Source organism: Syngnathoides biaculeatus, chromosome 8 (assembly GCF_019802595.1).
Source record: "Syngnathoides biaculeatus isolate LvHL_M chromosome 8, ASM1980259v1, whole genome shotgun sequence".
Classification (NCBI taxonomy): Eukaryota; Metazoa; Chordata; class Actinopteri; order Syngnathiformes; family Syngnathidae; genus Syngnathoides; species Syngnathoides biaculeatus.
In genome coordinates this window covers 11,214,356-11,228,387 of record NC_084647.1, presented here as the reverse complement: position 1 = coordinate 11,228,387, position 14,032 = coordinate 11,214,356, and the positions used below count along the sequence as shown (strand labels likewise).

At 44.3% G+C, this 14,032-nt stretch overlaps 1 long non-coding RNA gene across 1 annotated transcript; it reads left to right on the top strand.

Moving 5' to 3' along the window:
* Positions 1–6,045: 6,045 nt before the first annotated feature.
* Positions 6,046–13,252, top strand: LOC133504684 (uncharacterized). Its single transcript, XR_009796055.1, has 3 exons — positions 6,046–6,620; positions 8,726–8,894; positions 13,005–13,252. It is a non-coding gene; the product is annotated as an uncharacterized LOC133504684 (long non-coding RNA).
* Positions 13,253–14,032: the final 780 nt, after the last annotated feature.

The window sequence follows — 14,032 nt, the reverse complement described above, 5'->3', positions numbered from 1 at the left end:
ATTGTCTCTGTAAAAAAATCTCATCCAGCCTTAACGAGATTTAAATCACTCCAGACAAATTAACACAATAACGCTGCCTAATGCCCAATTAAAATATCGACCTCATTTTATGGATTAGATTAGCAGCAATGCAGAAGGCGGCAATTGGCTGGCAAGCAGTTCAGGGTGTACCCCGCCTCCAGCACTCCCGTGACCCTTGTGTGAAAATGGATGGATGGATGGGTAATGCAGAAGGAAGTTTTTCATTTCAATTACGTATCTGGGGGAACATTCCTTTCGGGCTTTGTGAATGTACCAACGTAAACCGAGGCAAGGGAGAAAAGCTGCGTCACTGTGCTGAGTGTGTATTGTGTAACTCCAAATCGCAGTAAAAACGGCGACGGGTTGTTAGTGATCTCCATAGCTTTACTGGTCTGTGCACACGCGAGGTACAATTTCAAGTGCAATAATCATTGTGTTTTTGTACCGTAAGAGTTTTATGGCCTTGTCTCTCAGAACCCATAAATGGGTGTGTTGTGGAGTGTACAGAATTCTTCTTCTTTTCCTTTCGGCTTGTCCCGTTAGGGGTCGCCACAGCGTGTCATCTTTTTCCATCTAAGCCCATCTCGCGCATCTTCCTCTCTAACACCCGCAGTCCACTTGTCCTCCCTCACAACATCCATCAACCTTTTCTTTGGTCTTCCGCTCGCTCTCTTCCCTGGTCGCTACGTCCTTACCATCCTTCTACCAATATACTCCCTCTCTCGCCTCTGAACATGTCCAAAACATCGAAGTCTGCTCTCTCGAACCTTGTCTCCAAAACATCTGACTTTGGCTGTCCCTCTAACGAGATCATTTCTAATCCTATCCAGAACCTCAACATCTTCATTTCTGCCACCTCCAGTTCTGCTTCCTGTTGTTTCTTCAGTGCCGCCGTCTCTAATCCGTACATCACGGCCTGCCTCATCACTGTTCTATAGACTTTGCCCTTCATCCGAGCAGAGACTCTTCTGTCACATAGAACACCAGACACCTTCCGCCAACTGTTCCAACCCGCTTGGACCTGTTTCTTCACTTCACCATTGCGTTTTGTTGTTGACCCCAAGTATTTGAAGTTGTCCACCCTCGCCATCTCTTCTCCCTGTAGCCTCACATTTCCCCCTCCGCCCCTCTCATTCACGCACATATATTCTGTTTTACTTCGGCTAATCTTCATTCCTCTCCTTTCCAGTGCGTGCCTCCATCTTTCTCATTGTTCCTCCACCTCCTCCCCGCAGATCACAATATCGTCTGCGAACATCATGGTCCAAGGGGATTCCAGTCTAGTCTAGCCTCATCTGTCAGCTTATCCATTACCACAGGAAGTCACATAAAATCGTCGCTTACCGTAAGCGCAGGTGTAATTGTCATTCAAGTGTAAAAATTCAACTGGTTATCTTTAATATGAAGATATATATTTTAAATACAACATTCAGACAACTGTAAAAACCAATGATGCATTGCGTTGTTAACATCCTAGAGGCAGTAAACATGATTCCACTACGCTCACTTGATCGAACTTCCATGTTTAATCTTCTTCTACTGTTAATTTTTCACCCACCAATCCTTGTTGCAGGCGGTCCACGTTTTCCACAAAACACCGTTGAAGCCAAATATTTACAAGCATTATATAAAAACATGGACTTTTTTTCCTCTCACTGCCTGACATGACTAACACTAAGTCTAAAAGACTTAAGTCTCTAAGACTAAACTTTTCCAGTTTTAGGTTAAATAGTATTATTAAAATAATTTGTATTTGCTGAATGTTAGAATAATGACGGAGGAATTTCGCAATCCTCTTCCTCATATCTTGGCTGATTTCTTTTGACTTCCGTACGTTACACAAAGAAGGCGTGTGTTTCAGGTGTGCCTTGTTTAAATACATCCGCAGGTGTGCTTCAAATTAACTCAAATGTTGTCAATAAACCGACCGGAAGTTTGCAAAGAAATGACATCATCTGTGTTATCCCAAATTCTTGAAATGCTTGGGAATGTTACTGTTTGTGAACTTGCGACGTTGAAGAAGCTAATGTTTAATGTTGCTGTTTTCTGTCTCCGTGCGCCCTGCGATTGGCTGGCAACCAGTTCAGGGTGTACCCCGCCTCCTGCCCGATGCCAGCTGTGATTGGCTGGCTACCCTGTTCAGGATAAGCAGCTCAGAACATGTATGGATGAATAAAGAACCTCCAGCATGGCCTTGGCTTGGTTCGCTTTGAGTCCTCCGAGCACTTAACCTGTACAATTTGTGTAACCTGTGCCATGTAACCCAGTTGTCGCTCCCCCCCCCCAAAAAAAAAAAAAAAATTAATAGAAGATATTTAAGAGAAAGCTTCTGCAGTTGGGATCGTCACTTTAACAGCAAACAATATACTATTCAAATAGAATTGCTTAAAAGTTAAATTTGGTCTTTGAAAAAAACACATTCTGTGTGACCTGATAGTAAAATGTTATCAAAAGGATGTTTAGAAAAATAATTTTCCCTCTCTGGGCCAATGTTATGGGTCTAATTCAATTTTAATAAGTATTTTAAAACTTGACCCACCGCGACACAAAAGTCTCGAAGAGAGACCAAAGAGACGTTAGCAGCCTTGCGCAGACTTTATTTGTCTCAATTATTTACCTCTGGTTAGCAGCAATTAATAAGGGGAGATAAACAGACGTGACCATCGACATTTGTACTATGCGGGTCTCCTGCACGTTCATGTTAGTGAGGGGCGTGGCTTTGGTCAGCAACGTGAGGCCTGGGGGTGGATTCATGTGAGGCTACATTCAAAGCGGACGAGCAGTTTGACAACTGCAAACTCCACCTTTGAGTTACATCAGCCAGTACTAGTGATTATCAAATTACCGCTGACCTAAAAAAAAAAAAAAAAAAGACTGGATAGCGCATAAACATGAAGCTGTGTGTCGATTGGTTGAAGCCAGTTGGCCCCCATCTTGGTACTCCCAAAACAGGGGGAGGACATGGTTTAAAGTTTAGATTCTGGCCGGTTTTTTCCTCAACGTTTGGCATGTAGAATTAAAACTGGTCGTGTGAGCTTGACATGTTTTCAGTTCTGGTAACATGAAGGATTTTTAATTCGATTTGGTAAGCCAAAAAAGGCTCAGTGCAAAGGAGAGACAAAGAACACCGTGACTAGCAAGGAACCTAGGGCCCTATTTCTGCGACATGTTAACTTTTCCCAATATACGCTGTGAAGCACTATCATCATAACATAGCAAAAAACTAAGCATTTTTTTGGTCATAAAAACATTTAATTTTAAGTCAATCAGTTCGATATATTTTTGGAAATAAGGACTCGCAATGGGAAAAGACATGCTAAACGCTAAAAGTTCATTTGTTGTCTCTGCGATGTCCTATTTCAGGCAGAAAATTTCAACTTGTTTCCTCGCATTTTAAAATCAAATTCAATTTGCAGAGTTCTATATGATGAAATTCATCAAAAGTTTCACAGAAAATGTCTTTTCTTGCTTATATACTGATGAAGTTCGGGAAAATACTGACATCGCTTTTTCGCAAAAAACCCTCGGCCTGTAAAGGTGAAGCAGAGAGTGAACGGTGAACAACAACAACCGTAAACGAAACTTTGTTCAAGTGAATTAAGCTCATCAGAAAATTAAAAAAAAAAACCTTTACAAACAAACTTTAACAGTATCAAAGTAAATCTTTCTAACTTACTGGCAACTGGCTATTAACGCAGTTAATCGCTGTTGCTGCACAGGTCGGAATGGTTGTTTTGGGAGTATCAAGATGGCGGATGCCGACTTCAGTTTTGGTGGCCAATGAGCCGTGCAGTCTTTTTTTTTTTTAAGATTAGTACTAATTACCATGACTTGGCAACATGTAGCAGCTGAACTCTGATTGGGTAAAACGTCCACATAGTCTACTGGAATCTGTCCAGTAAGAAAAAAGGTACAAAAATGAAGAGACGGGACGGTTGGTTGTACGTTAACAGAATTTCAATAAAACAAATGAAATTAAAATTTGGGTTGTAAATACAAGTTAGTGCTTCTGTGTCAGCGTTTTAACGAGAAGAGAAGGCCCTGCTGGCCCTGACTGCTTACCACTGAATCACGGTAGCGTATTAGTAATGGGAAAGTTGCTTTCAGCAATAAAAATTCCATATTTGTCCTCCCCAAGCTAAGCTTTGATGATGTCAACATTTTTCCATCCTCCGATTGGTCGGTCCGAGCAAGCAAGTTAGACTAGCGACACGCGATGTTTGCAATCCGCACACATGAATACATTTGGTAATCGGCACCTCTGGTAAGCACGATGGCTTTTATTTCAAATATTAACGTTGTCATACATATTAGATAAATATAATATGATCCACATGACGTAACTTCCATTGTTCCACCTTGTCATGTTGCATTTTTGTATTAGATTGACGGTTTACATAATTGTGATGTGATAGTGGCAATATTAATAGGTGGATTAAGTTGAGCGAGTCCCCGCTGAGCGCGTGTCACTGCAGCAGCTGCAATTTTGAGATTCATATTTCCTATACAAAAGACCAAATGCCGACAAACCATAAATCCATGTTTATGTTGCAAGAGGCTACGCAACCTATTTTGTTCACCACAGTATTTTCTTTGCCAACTTTCCAAAAAAAGGTCCGTTTTTGATTGTGTTCAATACTTATATGTGACACACATAGAACATGTAATCATATTTCTTTGTATAAATAAAGGCCTGTCCATAATAACCAAGCTAACTACCCAATAGGAGTCCATCCCCATTGTCGGGAGGAAATTGTTGTTATGCAACGCCGTACCAGATGTTTGTATGACACAAAAAAATAATTTAAAAACCATTTTACAACACACAATATGATTCCTCCAGCTATTCAGGAAACTAGACTGAGATGGATCAGCATTCTGCAGCCTGATCATGTGGGAAAAGTTCCCAACATTTTCACGTAACAATCGCAGCAACCCAATAGGTCAGAGGATGAAGCGCCTCCTCTGGGCGGAAGCAATATGATTGGCCGTCTTTCCCAGAGCCCGCCTATTTTTGTTCCTTTCCGCCGCCGCGATCTACGCAGCCATTGGTCGAAAGGCCTGTCCGTCAAGACGCCGACGACGAGGGCGTGTGCGGTCGCTCGCCCTCTTCTCTCTCCCGATTGGCCGCCGGGGTGTGCTGACGTCACGAGCCTGCCAGCTGATCGAGCAGAGAAGCCGGTTTTGAAGAGACGAGTTGGAGCGGAGGGAGAGACCGGGGAGGGAGTCCCGAGGAGCTGCGAGCAAGCACGGGGTGTGACTGCTCCGTAGGATACTCGTTTTTAGCCTGTGTTGGGTTTTTTTTTTTCCCCCGGTGGGAGGGTTTTGTGTTTATAAATGACACCGTTATCGCGTAGAGAGGGACGAGCGTTGTCACCGCCGAGCGCTCGGCACGCGAGAGCGCAAGCCGCGGAGAACTTGTGAGCCCTCGGCCTTGTCGAAAGCTCTGGAATTGTCAGGAGAAAGTCACTGTGAGAGAGAGTTTAAGGTGTGGCTGTCAGGCGTCCGCGTTTGGAGAAGCAATGATACAAAGAAAAGAAGCTGGTGGTCGTCCGGGTTTCGGCCCTCCTCGTCCTTCCCCACCACGCCGAAGCGTTTAGACGCGTTCGGGCGTTTTTCTTCCAAAATCTTACATAACGAGACCGCCTTGCCCGCCCGTCTTCTTCAACTTGACCCCCCCACGGAATCAATACCGCGCTAAGAGGTGGCCCTCGTTGGGGGTGGGGGGTGGTTTGGTCTTGTCTTTTTTTTTTTTTTTTTTTTTTTGGAGTGCTCCACCGGGCTTTAACGAGGCCCATCCAGAAGGTAACGGACGTGGCAACTTTACAGTGGAGAGGGGCCGCAGGGCCAACTGGGCGTGGGGTGGAACCGGCCCGAACGGATCAGCTGCGCACATTCGCTGTCAATGGGGTGGTGGTGGTGGGGGGGGGGGAACCGGGCGGATTGACCTCACTCAAAGTAAGTGTGGAAAGCCTTTTTTTTTTTTTTTTTTTTGGAAACTTTAAAGCAGCAGATAGCGATCGTGTGACTATCTTGTCGGGATTTTGTCATTGTCGTGATTATATTTTGCTCTTTATGACTAGAAATTACCGGTAAATACCCCCCCGACCGCGTCACGTTCCGTATGCATTCATTTGTATCATTCGGGACATATTGTACTATCATGTCCCGGTCCATGGGTGGAGGATGAAGCTAAAAAAGCCCCGAGAGTTTCTTCTTAAAGCAGTTGTCATAGAAATCAAAGACGACAGACACACGGCATTGCTAGATCATAATTCAGTGCACAATCTCGTTGAAAAAAAAAAAATGAGTTTTGAGTCAAGTGAAGCAGATTTGAGTGAATTCTTCAAGGCCCCACCCTTTGCAGTTCAAGATGGAGGTGGGGAGTTGCCCCTCCTCCACCTCCTCAGTCATTTATTTCCCCCTTTCAAGCTTGTCTTTTGCTGACCCCGCTCCCTCCTCAAGCCCCCCCCCACCCTCATCTTTCATCTTTCCAGGTGCCCCCCCCCCCTACATACACTTGCTAAAGGCCATTTTGATTTGCGCAACGGCAAGAACCAGGATTTACTTCCAGGAGTCTGCAAGGTGATGGCTGACAGGTGGGCGGCTGCGTTTTATCAACTTGTGCCACTTTAATGCTGTTTTATTTAGTTTTTGTTTTTTTTGTCTGAGCCCCCCCCCTCCCATATTTCCTTTTTCTTCGTATGTCATCATTTTGCTATTGTACATACCAGTGCTACCTATCAACCTGTTGCAGGTTTTGTTGCATAACAAACTGATTAATTACATAATCCTATCGGTGGTGGTCAGTGCCTCTGATGCCTGTGTATGATTTTTTTTTTTTTTTTTTTTTTTTTTTTTTTTTAAGGCTGGCAAATTAATGCAGTGGATGACTCCTCCCCCCACCTGCACCCAGCATGCCAGCCCTAAAATGGCTCTGACCTTGTCATCAAATCACTTCTCGAGGCTCGTGATTTTACAAGCCCCGGTTTTTCCGCCACTGATAACTTTAACCTCTCGCGTCGAACTGTTTTGTATCGACTAAAAAGCAAAATAACCGCAGGCGGGAAGATGCTCTCAACTTGTCGCCTGGCGCTAGCTAACTCACAAATGGCGCGTTTGTAACGTGCCACTTGTTGACCGTGAGAATTTTTCACGATGCAGTTTGGCTCTGGCTGACGTTTTTTTTTTTTAAGACTGTTAGCGTTAATCGTGTGCCGTGTGGGAGGTTCTTTCGTACCAAAGGTTAAAATGACACATTTTCACTGAAAAACCGGGGTCTGTCGTTATTTACTGAGCTGTAACTGGCGGTTGTCCTTCGTTGCTCAAATGTGTGGTGTCAGTTTTGTATTGTAATGGAATCTTACAGAAAGATTTGTGTTATTTTATTGCCGGCTTTGTCGTGTCCTTGCTTGGAACGTTGCATGCGGGCTTCTTCGTGGTTGCTCTGTTGTGTTATTCCTTCGTCCCTGGATGTGATTAATACTGTCATCCAGTAGTGACGTCCAGTGAGCCACTCCCTAGACGCTCGTTCGGTGGTGCGCACTCTAAAGGCCGTCCTAGAGCGGAGTCGCATTATTCTGAAATATTCCTTGAAATGGTGAACCCTTCCTCAATATGTCTTGATTTATTTGCGTGCGGATGATGATTCATCTCAACGAGGAAATTGCGTTGTGCGTTTTTTTTTTTTTTGTGTATTGGTCAGCAAATTGGAAAGCATTTAGTCAGACCCAACTCGTCCAAACTGGCCGCGGCGAGCTCTGGAACCGCATTTGGGCCCCGTCAGCATCGCTGCCATTTATCACAACCAATAAACATAAAAGTGTTGTCATCCGCTGAGTCACTTGTTCCGTTCCAAGCGGCGCCCCGGTGAGTGACAGGCCCACAGAGTGGTCCGGTTGCGGATTCAGGTTGGACCGTTATCGACGGAGTGTGGTGGAAATGCGGTGGCTGCAGTGAGGTTGCACATTTGGGACGGCCACGCCTTGACGGACGAGCAGAGTTGCTAGCTTAACCGTGTTTCAAATCACGTAAGAGCAATTCTGCTCTCTGGATTTTTGCTGCTGCAAAATGGAAGACCACTTGTTGACACTTAACCAAGTTAAGGTGTGTTATAAAATCCCTCCGCATCCTGTAGCTTGTCATTTTTTTACGACATGCTCCTGTTCCATTATTAGCGGCCTGGCATATAAACGCGCGCAGTGTACCTCTCCTGCGGTTTCCAGCCGTCCCACAAAGGTTACATAGGCTGCGACTGTTTCCTCTGCCGTCTTATCGGCGGAACATTCCACTCCCCCCCACCCCATCCCGTCCCTGTGCCTTTTGAACAGAAAGGGAAGTGTGTAATAATAGCGCATTAGCGCCGTGAAAGGGGCTGCTGTTTGCTTGCCCAGTGGGAAGGTTTTGATCAATTATGATTCATTTAAAAGCAAATCAATTGTTACTGTTTTAATGAAAGTAAAAGAAGTTACTTTTTTTAATGATTTTTGCAGTTGGCCAATGTAGTTTATAATAAAATAAATGACAATTTACCTCCTTAGCTAGTTAGAATAGTGCCGAAATGATTGCTTCTATCCAGCATGAGGGACTGGGTCCTTTTGGACCAACTGTTCGTACATCTGTGATCGCCTACGAGTAATCTTGGGGTGCGTTTGTTCTGTCGTCGCTCTAAAATGTAACCATTCTGTTCTTTTTGTGCTTCCAGAGATGAATCTACTTTCTGCCGCTTCACACCTTCAGCAGAACGCTCCGTTCCGCAGTTTGAAGTCCAGCCCGGCCGACCTTTTGGGGCCGGGGAACCGTCTCGGGACTGCAGAAATGGGGAGTTCCTCCGTGCGGCAATCGCGCAGCCGTGGGTCGTGAGTCAAACCCAGGTGGGGCTAATTGTGAGTTACCACTCATGCGAGACTCAAGTGATGAATCAAAGATGGTTGCCTTTTGGGTTCCGTGTTTGCACGTCAGGATTTACGGAATTATTAGCATCCAGGTTTTGGTTTTCCACACGAATAGTGACCTAGATAACAAACAAGGGCTGTTGTGCCATGTGTGTGTGCGTGCGCTTCCACAAGCACGCCTTTCGATAGCATATATATTTTTTCAAAAAAACTAACCACCACTTTTCGAATATGCAGTTAAAAGACCGAAACAAAACAAGCTTAGCGTAGGTGAGGACGTAACTTATGGCAATTAATTCATGAGGCTTTTCTAAGATTTAGCCTCCTGCTAGCATCCAACGGCGCTATATAAAGATTATTTTAGGCCGCAGCACACATCGCTTTGGGTCGGTGCGTGTGCCGAGCCAGCGGTGAGGAGGAGTGGGCCTCTCGGCAGACATGCTGGAATGTGGACCATATGTAGCAGACATCCCAAGAATGTAACTCGGCCTTGCTGAACTGACCAACCTAAAGATACACAGAGCCAAGGCGGAGAGGAGGAGAGAAAGTCTTCAGATAAAATCGAGAGAAGGGTTTTAAAAGCACACACAAAAAAAAAATGGATCACTTGCTGGGAGTGGCAAGACCGCAAGATGTAGTCAACGAGAATGTGAGAGAGAAACATTCCATTTAATTAGTGACTAATGCCTGAAATGTAACAGTCGATGGGTGCTAATGAGCAGTAAAATTAGAAAACTGTACATATATAATTATCGATGCAAAGTCTAGAGAGCCTGTTCATGCATGCCGAGACACACACCATGTCCCCCCCCCCCAAAAAAAAGAAGTCAATTATTTATTTTTTTTTTTTAAAGCTGCTTGTCTAGACCCTTGTTGCTCATGTGTTCCTAGAGATGTCTTAATCAGTTAGGGACAGGAAATTAATGAATTGAGAAGATTTTAACAACCAGTCAGGGTTGTTTGTACATAACTGAAGTTGACAAAATGTACCGTATTTTCCGCACTATTAGGCGCACCTAAAAGCCTTTAATTTTCTCAAAAGTCGACCGTGCGCCTTATAATCTGGTGCGCCTTATATATGGGTCAATATTGAGCCTTTAGTTCAGTTCCATTGAATGGATCCGTAACGTAACTCCAGCCTCTAGCGGAGCGTCTGTTCTATGCGCCGTATAATGCAGTACGCCTTATATATGAAAAACCTTTTGAAATAGGCCATTCATTGGGGGTGCGCCTTATAACGCGGAAAATTCGGTAATTGATCCCCTCCATTTCCATCTTGAGAATTTTGTGTATATTGTATTCTTCTGATGCTTTAATAGTTGATTTACTGCACTCTAGATGTATGATCATGATTAAACATGTCACCTTTGCCGTCATCACCAAGAAAAAAACAAAAACAAAACATGATTGTTGGGCTAATCCATTGTGTGCGATAAATTTACTTTTAGTTGCGATTTCACACACGGTGACAGCGCCGCTCCTGAGGCCGCTTTGAATATTTTGGTGAAACTTCGTATGGTGTGATGTTAAACTTCCGAGGTCCCACCGTAATTTAGCATATAATGGAGAAAATGATTTCATCTCATTTTCTACCCTAGGTCAATGTAAATTAGATTGACTCAAGACCAATGTTCCCTCTAAGCTGCGCAACTGCGCGTTTCCGCACTTGTCGCACACTCTCAGCGCAGAGGAAAACAGATCCATTGCCGTGAACTACAGCCTGATGTCTTTTTTTTTTTTTTTTTTTTTTTTTTTAATATATATTTTAAACAGCAGCACACTGGCCACATCGGGCCACACACACTCTACTTCCTAGTTTTCCTGACCCCGCCCCCCTCTGTTTTAAAGGGGTACACTCATAATTACAAAAACCAGGGTATGTAAATAATAGAAGAAAAAGTGGTGAAACTGGATGAGATTTTCTTTTTTTTTTTTTTTTGGAGTAAAAAAAGGTCTGGTCTGAAGCCAAAGTAGCAAGTGCAGGATGAGATGGTGAATAATGTTAAAATTCTCCCTTGGCACAGCCTGATTGAGGATGAAAGCACAGATGATACAGTGCCCAAAAAGCTAATTCTGTATTTTAAATCTAGAAGGCAACATAACATGAACCTTAAAACTGTTTGGGAGCATCATTCAGCTTTCAACATGTATCACGAAAGATATTCTGCAAGCGGTAATTCAGTATTACACTGAGAAAAACAGACGGGGATATCATTGTGGTTTAAAAAAAATGAAACAAAGTTGGAAGTACTTGTATTGTAATGTATTTTTTTGTTTGTTGACCATTTTCAGTGTAAGTTTGCAAAAACACAAAATTGTTTCTTAAAAATGTTCAGATGCGAATGTAATCCGAATCTTTTAATGAGGCATGTAAGGCACAGTGCATATATGTGTGATGTTGCTCACAGTGGTCAAAGGTGGCGCTCATGGCCTTAGTGTATTTGCTCAGACGCGTCAAAAATTAGAGGGGACGTTGCTCAAGACTAACCTAGACATTTATTCAACAGGTGTTAGCTGATGGACGGTTGTGGGTGTATACAGGTAGATTTATTAATGTAAATGCAGTGGACTGCGAGGGTCTTGCTACGTGAGACCACAGTGTTTTTTTTTTTAATGAGTATTTTTTCCGCTCACTACCTCGGGGTGAACGTGTTGTTCTCATCTCCGTTAGCCGAGCACGCCGTGCTCGCAGGCCATCTGGGTACAGCTGCATCCAGCACGACAGGAAACACCCGCCCACACTAGCGGCGATGGTGCCATTTTATTCATCCAGCATACCCGGCTGTACTCCCTTCCGTATGTACGCGTACCCCCCACCCCCACCCTCCAGTTTGGAGTGCGTGGATGAGACTGACAGAAAAGGCATCTGACCTCTAATTCAGCTTTAATTAATTTTTCCCTTGACAGTTATTCGGTTGAGGTAAAGAGTCATCATCTTATCATTTCATCGAGGCGTGCAGCTCTTAATCCTTTTTTTAGTTAAATGAGAAATTCAGTTCATAAACTCAATCAGCAAAATGAGTACACTGGTGGGGTTTTGTTGTACTCTGAGAAAGAATGCGGTTACTAAATTTAGGCAGTTTGTCAAATCCCGAAGATTGCGTTAGTTTGGAATTTGGGTGAACGCGTTGAGATAGTGTCGTATTTGTGAATTAATGTGAGCATCTGTGGAGTCGGATCAGAATGTGCGTGCGTAAAGCATCACACGTTTGGTGCTCTCATTCATGTAGCAGCGAGTTCGGTTTTGTGGGTTTGGATATGGATGCATTTTACTGGAAATTCTCCAGAGTGCACAGGGCCAAACTTCCTCTCCTTCACCCTTTTTTTTTTTTTTTTGTCATCTGCGTGCATCTCAGGATATTGCATCTGAGTCATCCTTGCAATATTGCCTTTGTCTGTTTTCGATCTGACTGTATTTATGTCCGCCTTGCCTGCCGTAGTAAATCAAAGCTAAATCTTTGGCGAAAGGATGTTTCGTTTTTTGGGTTTTTTTTTTGTTTTGTTTTTTAAGAGAAGGGTGAGAGCGTTCGCTCCTAATAGCAAACATGACAATGAGCTGTGGGGCGAACTCTCATGCAAATGTTTGAAATAGAACTCTCATGACAGTCAAGACTGCGAGGGTGGAGGCTTGCAGGGAAAAGATGAAACTGAGTAGATTTACCAGCATGGGCAGCTCTTATTCCCTTTTGCCCGGCCGACGTTTCCTGTCTTTCAGTTAAGAACTGGACTTGTGCTCAAGGAGGGAAGGGTCACCAAGGATATTATGGATACTCGCGCAGACACAAGAGGATGGACTTGCGGGGACACATTTTGCTAGCGCAAAGGAGCGACACAAAACATAAATAAAATGAAACAATGTAGTCTTTGACACACTTCCTAATGGTAGGAAGGCGGCTACTAGACACAGGAAGCTAACAAATCTTTATTCTTTATGGTCACATCCTGTCGTCTACGCTTCGGCGAGATGCCATTAACGCTTCACACTTCAGTGTGTGGAAATGAAATGTCCTTCGCGTGAGCTTACAGCAGATGCAGACATTCATACCCAGACGCCTTGTCATGCCGCATCCTCTTCTTTTCTCTTCGCAGCACGACCACGTTGTTGTCTGCTTCTCGTTTCATGACCTCATCGAGGCAGAAACCGACCTGTTTTGGTATGCACACCTATACGCATGTGCGCATATTTCTGCATTCCTGGCTCCAGATGCGCAGCATTAAGACCTGAAAGGGTCATTTCCGTTTTCCCACCTGCTGACTTCCTGCCAGCTAACGTCATCTCTTCCGAAAGTGAATTCCATCTAGCACTTGTAGGTAATAAAAACTAACAGTGTCTCCCAACATCTCAAATTAATAAATATTTTAGGTTGGTGTGTACGTTTCTGTTCCAGCGTTTGTTGTTTGTCTTGTGCTCCTGGTCTCGGTTTTGGTTGAATATTTTACGCACGCCATCTGTATTCTTACAAGTGTTAAGACAGAAAAGACGTCGTAGTAAATCAAATGTCATGATGTTTTGGATGACAAAGTTCTCGTTGGCACACAGCTGCTGCTTGTGCATCCAGCCATCCATCTTCTACCGCTTATCCGAGGTCAGGTCGCAAGGGGAGTCTGTTTAGCAGAGATGGGCAGACTTCCCTTTCCCCAGCCACTTCATCCAGCTCTTCCGGGGGTAACCAGAAGCGTTCCCAGGCCAGCCGAGAGATGTAGTCTCTCCAGCGTGTCCTGGGTTGTCCCCTGGGTCTCCGAGCGATGGGACGTGGCCTAAACACCTCACTAGAGAGGCATCTGAATCAGATGCCCCAGCCACGTCATCTGGTTCCTCTTATTGTGGCAGGTCTACTCTGAGCCCCTCGTGGATTACCGATCTTCTCACCCTGTCTCTATGGGAGATCCCGGACACCCCGCGAAGGAGACTAATTTTGGTCTCTTGTATCTGCAATCTTGTTCATTTGGTCATGACCCGCAGCAGGTGACCATAGATGAGGGTAGCAACTTAGATCTGGCGGTCCATTGAGAGCTTCGCCTTTTGGCTTGGCTCCTTCTTTACCACAACGGACCGATAGAAAGTCCGCATCACTGTAGATGCTGCACCGATCTGCCTGTCAATCTCTCCTTCCATT